This window comes from Moschus berezovskii, chromosome Y, assembly GCF_049115385.1.
Source record: "Moschus berezovskii isolate FMDL1 chromosome Y, NW_MosBer_1.0, whole genome shotgun sequence".
In the NCBI taxonomy this organism is placed as follows: Eukaryota; Metazoa; Chordata; class Mammalia; order Artiodactyla; family Moschidae; genus Moschus; species Moschus berezovskii.
The window spans coordinates 69,511,413-69,521,974 of record NC_142489.1 but is presented as its reverse complement, the minus strand read 5'-3'; the positions used below and the strand labels follow the sequence as shown (position 1 = coordinate 69,521,974).

Here is a 10,562-nt window from a genome sequence, read left to right as displayed (position 1 = left end):
CAGCACGTCAGGCCTCCCTGTCCATCACCAACTCCCAGAGTTAACTCAAACTCATGTCCATCGAGTTGGTGGTGCCATCCAGCCATCTCATTCTCTTTCGTCCCCTTCTCCTCCTGTCCCCAATTCCTCCCATCATCAGAGTATTTTCCAGTAAGTCAACTCGTCACATGTGGTGGCCAAAATATTGGAGTTTCAGCTTTAGCATCTGTCCTTCCAATGAACACCCAGGATTGATCTCCTTTAGAATGGACTGGTTGAGTAAGTGTCCTTTAATTTCATGGCTGCAATCAGCATCCACAGTGATTCTGTAGCCCCCCAAAAATAAAGTCTGACAATGTTTCCACTGTTTCCCCATCAATTTGCCATGCAGTGTTGGGAGCAGTGTCCATGATCTTGGTTTTCTGACTGTTTAGCTTTAAGACAACTTTTTCACTCTCCTATTACACGTTCATCAAGGGGCTTTATAGTTCCTCTTCACTTTCTGACATAAGGGTGGTGTCATATGAGTATCTGAGGTTATTAATACTTCTCCGAGCAATCTTGATTCCCATTTGTACTTCTACAGCCCAACGTCCCACATGATTTATTTTGCATATATGTTAAATAAGCAGGGTGACAATATACAGCCTTGATGTACTCCTTTTCCTATTTAGAACCAGTCTGTTTTTCCATGTCCAGTTCTCACTGCTGCTTCCTGACCTGCATACAGGTTTCTCAAGAGGAAAATCAGGTGGTCTGGGGTTCCAATCTCTTTCAGAATTTTCCACAGTTTATTGTGATCCACACAGTCAAAGACAGTCATAGTCAATAAAGCAGAAATAGATGTTTTTCTGGAACTCTCTTACTTTTTCCATGATCCAGAGGATTTTGGCAATTTGACATCTGGTTCCTCTGTTTTTTCTAAAACCATCTTGAACATCTGGAAATTCAGGGTTCACGGATGCTGGAGCCTGGCTTGGAGAATTTTGAGCATGTCTTTATTAGCGTGTGAGATGAATGCAATTGTACATTAGTTTGAGCATTCCTTGGCGTTGTTTTTTTTTGAGATTGGAGTGAAAACTGATCTTTTCCAGTCCTGTGGCCACTGCTGAGTTTTCCAAATTTGCTGGTATATTGAGTGCAGCACTTTCACAGCACGATCTTTCAGGATTTGAAATAGCTTCACTGGAATGTCATCACCTCCACTAGCTTTGTTCACAGCCATGCTTGACTTCAGATTCGAAGAAATCTGCCTCTATGTGATTGATCACACCATCGTGATTATCTTGGTCTTGAAGATAGATTTTGTACACTTCTTCTGTGTATTCTTGCCACCCCTTTTAATCATCGCCTCAATAGATGCCAAAAAAAAAACAAAACACAACTTTGATAAAATTCAACAAGCATGTGTGATAAACAATCTTTCCAGAAACTGAGCCTAACAAACATTACCTCAACATAGTAAAGGCATGCAAATCCAAACTACAATGAGGTATAATTTCACACTATTCTGTGTGGTGATCATCATAGAAATAGACAGTAGGGCTCTTCCTTGGTGATCCAGTGTCTAAGACACCATGATTCCAAATCAGGGGTTCCATGTTTGATTACTGGTCAGGGAATTAAACTCCATATGCAGCATTTAAGGCTTAATGTAACCAAATAATGAAGCAAATGTGTGTGTGTATATGTGTACATATATATAATACAATTTTAAAATATAATTAAAATATATAAATAAAATAAAATATATAAAATATGATTAAAATAAAATACAAATTTATAGTATAAATATAATACATCAACATTTATATTATAAATTAACAAATATTTTATATATGTATATATATTATATATGTATATTATATATATATACACTCACACACATATAAACCTTAAAGCAATGAATGAAGGAGATGATGTGGAGGAAAGGGAACATTCTCTAGTGTTTTGCAGTTCAGTTCAGTTCAGTTGTTCAGCCGTGTCCTACTCTTTGAGACCCAATGAATCACAGCACGCCACGCCACCCTGTACATCACCAACTCCCACCGAGATAGAGCAGAGTATGAATGTTCTTTAGAAAAGTATTAATAAAACTACCATATGTCCAAATTCCACTATTTGACATATACACAGATGAAACCACCATTAGGACAAAAAAAGAAAAAGCATGTGTATCCCAGCATCCACTGCAATACCATTTACATTAAATAAGTTATGTAACAATCTAGGTGTCCTCTACTGATGAATGGATAAAGAAGCTGTGGTACATCCTTAGGATGGAAAATTTCTCATCCAGAAAAAGGAAAACCTTGGATTATTTCTTGAGATATGAATGTATCTAGAGCCTATTATATAGAATGAAGTAATTTAGAGAGAAACTCCAATATTGTAGATTAATGCATATATGTGGAGTCTAGAATCCTGGTTCTGAAGAATCTGTCTGAAAGGTGGGAAAAGAAATGCAGAGGTAAAGAACAGACTTGGACACAGAAGGGTAAGTAGAGAGTGGCACGATTTGAGCAAGATACCCTGACATATGTACAATACCAAATATGAAGTAGTTAGCTGATGAGAAGCTCCTCCTCAGGGCTCTGGTGTGCCCTAGACGAGTGGACTGTGGGGTAACAGAGGAGGCTCAAGAGCAGGTGAGAGGGCTGCTCAAAAGGGAATCTCATGTATATATACTGATAGCCGATTTACATTGTGGTACAGCAGAAAGTAACAAAGATTGTAAAGCTATTATTCTCCGATTTCAAATTGTTTCTTAAATTGAAAAATGATAGTCACTCCTTGGCCAATTTGGGGAAATAACAAGAAATGCATCACAGTGCATATGTCAAGTAAAATATATACTGGTGCGTTTGTCAAGTAAAATCTGCACCAAGGACTGCTTTAGTATGTATAGACAAACCATAAAGCAAAAACTTCAAATTCAGAGCTAAAATAGCCAGAATCAATTCAGTCTCTAGACATAAGTATTCCTCACTTCATTTGATTGCCATTTTTTTTTCTTTTTTGTTATTTAATATTTTAAAAATTTATTCATTTTAATTGGAGGTTAATTACTTTACATATTTAATTGGTTTTGCCATACATTGACATGAATCTGCCCCTGGTGCACATGTGTTCCCCATCTTGAACCCCCTCCCACATCCCTCCCAATGCCATCCCTCTGGTTCATCCCAATACACTAGCCCCGAATATACTACATCATGCATCGAACGTGGACTGGGAATTCATTTCACATATGATAACATATATGTTTAAATGCTATTCTCGGAAATCATTCCACCCTCACCCTCTCCCACAGAGGCGCTGGGTTGGATGCACATCCCTGGTCTGAGCCACTCAGGTTCAGGTACTCAGGTACTCCAAAAAGACACAGACTTGTTTGGGCCTTCGTTTTGTGCCCTTCCTCGGTCTAAGCAGCTCAGGTGACCAGGTGTTTGGCCAGCAGGGTCTCTGTGACTTATCGCCTCCCCAGTCCCTGATGCTTGGTTTTATGGGCATACAACCAGAGCACCTTCTCAGGCAGATGTCAACTGGCCAGAAACATAAGAAGTCTTGGCCAGCAAAGAAGTCTGCCTGCATTTTGGTATCGGATGACTTTCTGGGGACGTGATTGTCCCCTACTGGCCCTGCCTGACCTCCCCTGTCTGTCTCTGTGGGGGATGGGCCTTTGCAGCTGGCTAGTTCTGCCCAGTCCTTTTTTCTGTGAGCCAGTCTCGCAAAGTCTTAGGTTAGGGCTTTTTGCCTTTTGGCGGGATAGCTATCCCATAGTCTGCTTTGCTATCTTCAGTTAGCTCTTTCAGATTGCCCTCGAGGAATTCAGGCTGGGTCCTCAATGAAGCCTGCACCTCCCTGCCCAGCCCCAACTTGCTAATGGTGGATGCGGGTGTCTGCGCTGCTTCTCTGCTGGGAGTTACCATTGGGAGAGTAATCTGTGGGTTTTGATTATTTTTCTCATTTTCTTCCCACTTATGTTGCCCTCTGAGGTGGAAACTCGCCATGAACTCACAAGTGAGTGTTTCCTGGTGTTCGGAACTTTTTAAACTTCTTCCTTTTTTATGCCTCCCTTCCCAGGACAGAGTTCCATCCCTACCTCTTTTGTCTCTCTTTGTATCTTTTATGTTTTTTCCTACCTCCTTTTGAAGCCAATGGGCTGCTTTTCTGGGTGCCTGATGTCCTCAGCCGGCATTCAGTTGTTTCGTGGAATTTACTCAGTGTTCAAATGTTCTTTTGATGAATTTGAGGGACAGAAAGTGGTCTCCCCATCATTTTCCTCCACCATCTCCTTCCCTCTCTCCATTTTTTTATTTCTAAAAGTAAAGAAGGATTATCAGTTGATGTCACCGATTTATAGAAACATGAAATCGTTCATATTTTAGTACCTAATAGTAAGCCTCTGATATTCAGAAGTATCCTAAGTAGGAAATTATAAATGTAGTTTGAAAGCTGAAGTCTGTAAAAGGATCATTTATTTTAAAATCCTGGAATTCGTGCTGCTGCTGCTGCTGCTGCTGCTAAGTCACTTCAATCGTGTCCGACTCTGTGTGACCCCATAGACAGAAGCCCACCAGGCTCCCCCGTCCCTGGGATTCTCCAGGCAAGAACACTTGAGTGGGTTGCCATTTCCTTTTCCAATGTGTGAAAGTGAAAAGTGAAAGTGAAGTCGCTCAGTCGTGTCCGACCCTTAGCGACCCCACGGACTGCAGCCTATCCGGCTCCTCCATCCATGGGATTTTCTAGGCAAGAGTACTGGAATGGTTTGCCGTTGCCTTCTCCGGGAATTTGTGCTACTGACTGGGAAAAATGCACAGCAAAAATTTTGAGAATTGTATTTTCTTCAGCCAGACTTTAATCCTGAGGGGAGAGCAGCATGGGGAACACATGTAAACCCATGGCTTATTCATAGCAATGAATGGCAAAAACCACTACAATACTGTAATTATTTAACTGCTCCAGCTAAAATAAATAAATGTTAAAAATATTGTACAATCATAATGGATGTGATTTGTCTCAAAACATTTTTGATTAAAAGACTTGTCTACTATTAGTATAGAAACTAGGGTTCCTTTATTGTTTATTGCTTGGATGAAATTTTACTTGCACACTAATTCTATTTTTTTATTTTTAATTATTATTTTTTATTGGTGGCTAATTACTTTACAATATTATATTGGTTTTGCAATACATTGACATTAATCCTCCCCAGGTGCACACGTGCTCCCCTTCTTGAATCCCCCTCCCACATCCCTCCTCCCTTTATCCTACTCCTGGGTCATCCATGTGTACCAGCCCCAAACATCCTGCATCATTTGTCGAACCTGGACTGGTGATTCGCTTCACATGTGATAATATACATGTTTCAATGCCATTCTCCTAAATCATCCCTCTCCCACAGAGTCCAAAAGACTGTTCTATACACCTGTTTCTCATTTGCTGTCTCATATACAGGGTCATCGTTACCATCTTTCAAAATTGTTTGCGTTAGTGTACTGTATTGTTGTTTTTCTTCCTGGCTTACTTCACTCTGTATAATAGGCTCCAGTTTCATTCACCTCATTAGAAATGATTCAAACGTATTCTTTTTAATGGCTGAGTAAAACTACATTGTGTATAGGTACCAAAGCTTCCTTATCAATTCATCTGCAGATGGACATATAGGTTGCTTCCATGTTCTTGCTATTTACGTGTTTCTTTCAAATCTGGTTTCTTCAGTGTTTAGGCCCAGGAGTGCGACTGCTGGATCGTATGGCAGTTCTATTTCCAGTTTTTTAAAGGAATTTCCACACTGTTCTCCATAGTGGCTGTACTAGTTTGCATTCCCACCAACAGTGTAACAGGGTTCCCTTTTCTCCAAACCCTCTCCAGCATTTATTGCTTGTAGACTTTTGGATAGCAGCCATTCTGACTTGTGTGAAATGGTACCTCTTTGTCATCTTGATTTGCATTTCTCTGATTACGAGGGATGTTGAGCAGTTTTTCATGTGCTTGTTAGCCGTCTGTATGTCTTCTTTGGATAAATGTCTGTTTAGATCTTTGGCCCATTTTTTGATTGGGTCGTTTATTTTTCTGGAATTGAGCTGCAGGAGCTGCTTGTATATTTTGGAGAATAATTCTTTGTCAGTTGCTTCAGTGGCTATTATTTTCTCCCATTCTGAAAGCTGTCTTTTCACCTTGTTTATAGTTTCCTTTGCTGTGCAGAAGCTTTTAATTTTCATTAGGTCCCATTTGTTTATTTATTTATTTTTTTTGGGGGGGTAATTAATTGATTTTTTATTGGAGGCAAATTATTTTACAATATTATATTGGTTGGTTTTGCCATACATTGACATGAATTCGCCCCGGGTTTACATAAGTTCCCCATTTGTTTATTTTGCTTTTAGTTCCAATATTCTGGGAGGTGGCTCATGGAGGATCCTGCTGTGATTTATGTCAGAGAGTATTTTGCCTATGTTCTCCTCTAGGAGTTTTATATTTTCTGGTCTTACATTTATATCTTTAATCCATCTTGAGATTGTTTTGGGGTATGATGTTAGGGAGTGTTCTAGTTTCATTCATTTACCAGTTTCCCCAACACCACTTATTAAAGAATTTGTCTTTTCTCCATTTTATATTCTTGCCTCCTTTGTCAAAGTGAAGGTGTCCATAGGTGCATGGATATATCTCTGGACTTTCTATTTTATTTCATTGATCTATATATCTGTCTTTATGCCAGTACCATACTGTCTTGATGATTGTGGCTTTGTAGTAGAGCCTGAAGTTCAGCAGGTTGATTCCCTCAGTTCCATTCTTCTTCAAGATTGCTTTGGCTATTAGCGGTTTTTTGTATTTCCATACAAACTGTGAGATTACTTATTGTAGCTCTGCGAAAAATACTGTTGGTAGCTTGATACGGATTGCATTGAATGTATGTTACTTTAGGTAGTATACGCATTTTCACAATTATCGGGGACCAGCCTCGATATGGCCCAGGATATCCTCGGGATGAATGGCGTCGGCGTCAGTGAGAGAGAGAGAGAAAACCCAAGCATGGGGTTTGCTCTGTTTAGGTAGGCCGCAGGCACCCTCTTGAATCACCGGAGGCACCTCACCAGGGCACCACTTCTAGTGGGTCTTAGAAGCCCAGGCAGATAAATAAAAGCAGAGGGCCAAGCACTCCAAGGATCTCAACCAGAAAAAGGAGAATAGAGAAAAGGACGGAAAAAGAGAAAGAACGACATGGGGAGACCAAGCTTCAGTGAGCAAGGCCGAAAACTTTATTTTCCAGTGCTGCTTTTATACCCTAAGTTGTGCACATAAAAACTAGTGAAAGGGAGGTATAGAGTCATGCCAAAAACACGCGGGGTCTGCAGTCTTGACTTTTATCAGGATCAGGGCTTATTTTTGTATATCTCATGATACACAAAAGTTTTAGGTGATTTACATCATCATCTGGCCAGGAGGCCTGCTGACAGTTTATGGCCCTCTCTCCTAACAAAGGTTAGTTAGCTAAGAAAAGTCTTATATTCTTTTATAGTGATTTTCGTAAAGTCAGGTGCTAGACACATGACAAAGTTACATTCCTATAAGGCAAAAGTGTAGTGAGCTACAAGAAAGGAATTTATTAACTTAAGATCTGATGTGGTTAAATCAAAGGCTACTACTTATATTCTCTACATGTGATTAATATATTTCCAAGGATACAATAGATAAACTTTGCAGCAAGCATTGATTCAACAATGAAATCTTTTTTTTAGTACTATTCTAATGATTTTTACTTCTTCAACAAATTCCTGTATTTTAGAATATTAGGCTTTCTGTCCTTGCATGGCTGGGAGGCTGTAAACAGTCACATTCATAGTTGTAAAAGCCCGGACAAACTTGTCATGCAAGTTAGAAAGCTATCAGAGGGGCTTGGATTGGAACACTCCTATTAAGCCGAGGAGAACTTTTAACTGCAGCTCTGAATTAATGTTTTCAGAGATAGGTGGTTGGGCGGAAGCCCCCGTAAGTATTAGAGGACTTGATAAGAGTTGTAAGATAGTAAGGCAGTCAGACTCCGATTTTCTTTGGGTTAGATGCTCGGGTAAGTCCAGGGGGTTCCTCGAGTCCTGATTAGCCTTTGCCCGTCAGGCCTCTTCCCCAATTGACCATTGCCACGGGTAGGATTTCCCTCGCTGGCTCCCGGCACACAATATTTATTCTTCTAATCTATGAATACGGTATATTTCTCCATCTATTAGTGTCCTATTTGATTTCTTTCTCCAGTGTCTTATAGTTTTCTATAGAAGTCTTTTGTTCTTTTCCTCCTCCCAGCCCAAACCCTCCCTATCCCAGTTTTAACACGGCACTGGCCTCAGTCTTGACAGGAAGGGGACGGGCCCAAGATAGCAGCAGCCAACGGCAACCACTCGTTCTACCCCATCACGATGCTCATAGACAAGCTCCGCAATGAGGATATTCAGCTTTGCCCCAACAGCATCTAGAAGCTTTCCACCATTGCTTTGACCCTTGGGGTCGAAAGGGCCCAGAGTAAACTTCTGCCCTTCCTTACAGACACAGTCTACGATGAGGACGAGGTCCTTTTAGACCTGGCAGAGCAGCTGGGCACCTTTACCACTCTGGTGGGTGGCCTCGAGTACATGCACTGCCTCCTGCTGCCCCTGAAGTTGCTGCCCACGGTGGAGGAGACGGTGGTGGTGGATAAGGCAATGGAATCCCTGCGGGACATCTCGCATGAGCACTCCCCCTCCGACCTTGAGGTCCACTTCGTGCCCCTGGTGAAGTGGCTGGCGGGTGGAGCCTGGTTCACCTCCCACACTTCAGCCTTCCGCCTCTTCTCTGTCTGCTACCCCCATGTGTCCAGTGCCATCAAGGCAGAGCTTCAACAGTACTTCCAGAACCTATGCTCAGATGACACCCCCATGGTGCGGTGACCCACAGCCTCCAAGGTTGGGGAGTTCGCCAAGGTGCTGAAGCTGGACAACATCAAGAGCGAGATCATCCCCATGTTCTTCAACCTGGCCTCTGACGAGCAGGACTCGGTGCGGCTGCTAGCAGTGGAGGCATGCGTGAACATCGCCCAACTGCTGCCACAGAAGGCCCTGGAGGACCTGGTGATGGCCACCTTGTGCCAGGCTGCTGAGAACGAGTCCTGGCGCGTCCGTTACATGGTGGCCGACAAGTTCACAGGGCTCCAGAAAGCAGTGTGGCCTGAAATCACCCAGAAGAACCTGGGTCCTTCCTTCCAGAACCTGATGAAAGACTGTGAGGCTGACTGAGGTGTGGGCTGCCGCCTCTGACAAGGTCAAAGAATTCTGTGAAAATCTCTCAGCTGACTGTCGGGAGAATGTGATCATGACCCAGATCCTGCCCTGCATCAAGGAGCTGGTGTCTGATGCCAACCAGCAAGTCAAGTCAGCCCTGACCTCCATCATCATGGGCCTCTTTTCGATCCTGGGCAAAGACAGCATGATAAAGCACCTCCTGCACCTCTTCCTGGCTCAGTTGAAGGACGAGTGCCCGGAGGTGCGGCTGAACATCATCTCCAACCTGGACTGCATGAACGAGGTGATCGGCATCAGGCAGCTGTTGAAGTCCCTACTCCCTGCCATCCTGGAGCTTGCAGAAGATGCCAAGTGGCGGGTGCGGCTGGCCATCATCGAGTATATCCCTCTGCTGGCAGGACAACTGAGGGTGGAGTTCTTTGATGAGAAATTCAACTGCTTGTGCATGGCCTGGCTTGTGGATCATGTCTATGCCATCCGCGAGGCGGCCACCAGAAACCTCAAGAAGCTGGTGGAGAGGTTCGAGAAGGAGTGGGCCCATGCGACTATCGTCCAGAAGGTCTTGGCCATGTCTGGGGACCCCAACTACCTACACCGCATGACCACACTCTTCTGTATCAATGTGCTGTCTGAGATCTGCGGGCAGGACATCACCACCAAGCACATGCTGCCTACCGTGCTGCACATGGCCGGGGACCCTGTTGCCAACTTCCGCTTCAACGTGGCCAAGTCCCTGTAGAACATCGGGCCCATCCTGGACAACAGCACGCTGCAGAGCGAGGTCACGCCCGTCCTTGAGAAGCTGACCCAGGGCCAGGACGTGGACGTCAAGTACTTCGCCCAGGAGGCTCTGACTGTTCTGTCTCTCGCCTGATGCTGGAAGAGGACCCACCGCCGGCCTACGGTGTCCACCTTCTCTAGCCAGGCCCCTCCCTGGGGGGACAGTGGGGGTCCTTTGGGTGTCACTCCCCGTGCATGGTCTGACCCCAGGTCCCTCCCCCGGCACGGTTCCTCCCTCAGACCAGGACTCCGACTACTCACGTCAACCCCTCACGGGGCTGGGGGCGCACAGGGTGGGACGGAGCAGAGCCCTGGGAGGATGGGGCCACTCCTGCCAGGTGGGGAGTGGCGCAAGCACCCCAGTCGCCAGCCAGTGCTGCTGCATGGGGGCCCCTCCCCCATCTCCTCTGCCTCCCTCCCTTCCTCCTGGTGGTTTTTTGTGTCAGTTGTGCCGTTTTTATTTTATTCCCTTTCCCCCCTTTTCACAGAGAAATAAATGTCTAGAAATTTAAAAAAAGAAGCCTTTTG

At 43.8% G+C, this 10,562-nt stretch overlaps 1 pseudogene; it reads left to right on the top strand.

Moving 5' to 3' along the window:
* The first annotated feature begins 8,891 nt into the window (after nt 1-8,891).
* LOC148773151 (serine/threonine-protein phosphatase 2A 65 kDa regulatory subunit A beta isoform pseudogene) lies at nt 8,892-10,128 on the top strand (annotated as a pseudogene).
* The last annotated feature ends 434 nt before the right edge of the window (nt 10,129-10,562 follow it).